Below are 4,332 nucleotides of genomic sequence, written 5' to 3'. Positions count from 1 at the left end.
CTGAATTGTTCTCATTTTGCATCACTCTGGCTTTAATCTTTTTGCTTCACTTTTCCACATTTAAGGACCGTTGTGTTGACACTGTGCTAACCTGATAATCCAATGTGATCTCCATGTCTAAAGTCAGCTGATTAGTAAATTTAATTCTGTCTGCTGCCTTAATTCCTCTTTGCCATAACATATGCACACGTTCAGAGGACTTAGATGTAGATATCTTTGGGGAGGGGACATTTTTCTGCCTACCACAGTCTTCCCTCTGGCCCCGAAGATTCATGTCCATCACACATACAAAATACATTAACCACATCCCAAGATCCCCAAAATTCATTATAGAATTAACTCAAAGTCCAAAACTTCATCAGATCGAAAGTCTCAAATCTCATTATGTGCATTTAAATCTCCTGGATATCTTGTTAAAATGTAGATTTGGATTCAGTAGGTCCAGGCAGGAGCAGTAGGTGGCTGAGATTCTCCATTTCTAACAAGCTCACAGAAGATTTTGATGCCGCAGGTTCATGGACCACATTTTGAGAAGCAGGAATTTAACTTCTTTTCCAAAAGCCCTGGTGGGTGTTCTTGGAAAGTCTCTCCTGAGATTTGGATTTAGATTTGGGGGTATAATAAATAGAATGGATCTTTGGCAGACTTTGATATAATGCTGTGTAAAGCACAATTGTGCTTGCATACACACACACAAACAAGAGAGAAAGGAAGGAAGGGGAGGATGGAGGGAGAGGGAAGGGGGAGGAAAAAGAGAAAGAAAAAGAAAAAAGGTAGCAAACAACAAAAAAAAAGCTTATAGCACATTGGCTGTTTGCCAGGGGTTGTTCTAAGAATGCATACACACACACAAACAAGAGAGAAAGGAAGGAAGGGGAGGATGGAGGGAGAGGGAAGGAGGAGGAAAAAGAGAAAGAAAAAGAAAAAAGGTAGCAAACAACAAAAAAAAAGCTTATAGCACATTGGCTGTTTGCCAGGGGTTGTTCTAAGAGCTCATTCAAATCTCATAACCCATCACGTCTTATTATCCTCAACTCCTTTGTAAGGTGAAGGTGTTTTCTCAGGCCGCACAACTCAGCCCCTGCACAGGCTTTCCTTTTTCCTCACCTGTGGCCCTGAGTGCTCCTGCTTGGTTCTCCTCTTCCCTGTGTTTTCACATCTTACATCAATTCCTCCATGTAGTTTTTTTTGTAGCCCACAAGTCTCAAATCTTAACTCTTTGCTCTACTTCTTACTTCTCAAAAGGCTCACATTGTCTCAAATTTATCAACAGGGACTTTTTTGAAATTGTTTCTTAAACCCCTGTCCTTCATCTCTGCTTCATTGTTCCTTTCCTCCCACTGATGCAGTTTTTATATTTAATGTCTCATTACCTCATGGGTTTAAAACAGGGGCTTCCTCTTCAAAATGTTTCTCCCTGTCCTATTTCTATTAGTGGTACCAATATTTTTTTTCATCTGAGCAAAAATCAGCAAAACTAAAACAACTCCAAAAATAAACAAATAAGCAAAACAAACAAATGAAATCATATATGCCTTCCTATAATTTTGTAACAGTGTATTGTAGGATTTTCCTTTCTTCTGTATTACTACAGCTTTCTTAGTTTAAGACAACCAGGATTCATACTGGTCTCTGAAGTGTTTCTATTCTTTATGTGTCTCCTATATGCTGCTAAACACCACTCACCTAATCTCACCAAAACACTGACACTTCTCTATTTAATCCGACCCAGCTGGGGAAGGAAGCACAGGGCAGCTTCAAAGGTAATGGTATGTCCCTTTTCCTTGGATGCAGAGTACAATAAGTGTTTCTTATTATTCTTTAAACTACACATATGTTATATGAGCTCTTTTGCATATGTGATACTTTTAACTAAAATCAATTACAGTAATTTTTTAGAAAGAGTCCAAACCATGTCTTATTGCATTCTAGACCTCAACTTGAAATACCAATATTGGCCATCAGCTAATTCCAAATGAAACATCCACTGTCTTTCCCACTGCTTAGCTCTATGAAACTTCCCTTGCGATGACGTTGATTCCTTCAGTACCCCAGAATTCCCACGTTCATTTTTTCTGAGCCATATTCCCACTGTGTTTCTATCTGAGAAATTCTATTTCTTCTTCAATCCAAGTTTTATACCTTCCTTTATCTTTTACAACAAATCTTTCTATACACCCTCCCTTTTCTTTGCCTGAAACTCTTTCTGATCTTTATAATCTCCAAGTCCGTCTTTGATTACATACTGTGTTATAGCATACTTGACTTATTTTGTTTGTTGTTAGTATATATATAAACTCTCCTCAGATAGAATATGAAATCCTAGAGGGTGACCATGAATCTTCTGCTACTTTGTTTTAAATATGCGGTAGCATGCTGTATTTGTTTGATTTAGTCATGCTGAGTGTCAAAATAATCCAGAGAAAGTTACTGTAAATGTGGAGCAAGCCAAAAAATGTTGAAGGCCAGATACAATCTTTGAGTACTGAGAACAATGGCTTTTGAAAATGACTTCAAAGCTTTACCAAATGTAATAATCCTGCAGGCAGAATCACCTTTTGGAACATTTTGCTCAGAATCACTTGTACTAATGTTATGTTTACAGCACATTTTAGGAAGATGGGCTAAACTTGCCATATGGTACATGTTTAATCTATTCTCTGCCTATCATCAAATAAATTATCCTCCATCTTAAATTTCCATTTTTAGATTCATATTTATCAGCTTTTTAAAATAAATGTGGCACATGGCTTGGTTTCTGAGTTTTATACTTTTTGTTGTCACTTTTTTTCTAGGACAATTGCTAAAAAGAGTCCAAGAAAGTGATTGCAGTCTCTTCTGCCATGTGGCCTTCTGATTAACAGGCAGCTTTGAATTGTGGCTGAAGCTTTTAATTTACCTAAATCTGGAAGTTAGTATACAAATTGTCCTCCATTTTAATGCTTAATTATTATTGTTTCAAATAATATTTTCTGATTTAAAATGAGGATTATTATGTTACATGTATGCTAACTATGTTGTGACTCAAATATTCACAATTTACTAATTTAAATCTGCGTAAAATCCATCATTTTCATCAGAGATACAATTAAATTCAGTTAAGTATTGAAATATATTTTAATAGGAGGATTTACCCACGTCATATGATTCGGGTCATTAAAATTTAATGGAATGTCCTCTTTACTCTGTGATATACACACACACATACACACACACATGCACACACTCCTACATTTTTTTAATAGAAATTGAAAGTCGTTTAAGGTGTACCAACTCCCCAACTTTCCCCTCCCGCACAAAAGAGCAATCTGTCAGGCAATTTTAGGTGAAATGTCTATCAAATATTTAAGCAGAAACTGTCTCACAACACATAAAATTTGAAAATCTTGTCCAAAAAACTATCCAATTGTCGGAGTCTTTCCCCTCCCGCACAAAAGAGCAATCTGTCAGGCAATTTTAGGTGAAATGTCTATCAAATGTTTAAGCAGAAACTGTCTCACAACACATAAAATTTGAAAATCTTGTCCAAAAAACTATCCAATTGTCGGAGAATTTTAATACCAAAACCTGAAAAAGAAAGTTTAAGAAAGAAAACTATAAACCTTGTCCACTAATGGAGTGGCTATTATTTCTGAGCACTCACTATTCACTAGGACCGGTAATAAGCCTTTTACAGAGATTTAGAGACATTAATTTGCCCTGAATCACTGAGCTAGTAGTATACTTGTATGTAAACCCCAGCAATATCTGAATTCAGAGCCCACATAAAATTAATGAGGTATTATTTTTGCTTTCTGGATGCAAAAATCCTAAATCAAGTATTTGTAAAAAATAGAATTCATAATTTTACAAAAGAATAATACAAAATAACCAAGTAAGTTATTCTAGGAATAAGATGATTTAACATTATTAGATCGACATTTATAGTCTGTCATGAATTTTGTGATCACTCGAAAATTCAACATTCATTTCTAGTAAAAGTCAACAGAAAGTTAGAAATAAAAATACCCTCTGTATTAGTCCGTTTTGTGTTGCTATAACAGAATTACCTGAGACTGGGTAATTTATAAAGAACAGAGGTTTATTAGGCTTACGATTCTGGGACAGCTGCATCTGGCATGGGCCTCAGGCTGCTTCTACTCATGGCAGAAAGTGGCAAGCAGCACGCGGGTACAAGCAGATCGCATGGCGAGAGGAAGCAAGAGAGGAAGCAAGAAAGAGAGAGGAAGTGCCAGGGTCTTTTTAAGCAACGAGCTCTCACGGGAACTAAGAGAGCCAGAACTCACTCACTACCCCTCCTCCCCCAGGGAGAGCATTAATCCATTCATGAGG

The sequence above is a fragment of the Galeopterus variegatus genome, unplaced genomic scaffold, assembly GCF_000696425.1.
Source record: "Galeopterus variegatus unplaced genomic scaffold, G_variegatus-3.0.2 Scaffold5181, whole genome shotgun sequence".
NCBI classification, from domain to species: domain Eukaryota; kingdom Metazoa; phylum Chordata; class Mammalia; order Dermoptera; family Cynocephalidae; genus Galeopterus; species Galeopterus variegatus.
The sequence above is the reverse complement of the archived record's forward strand: the minus strand, read 5'-3'. Positions refer to the sequence as shown.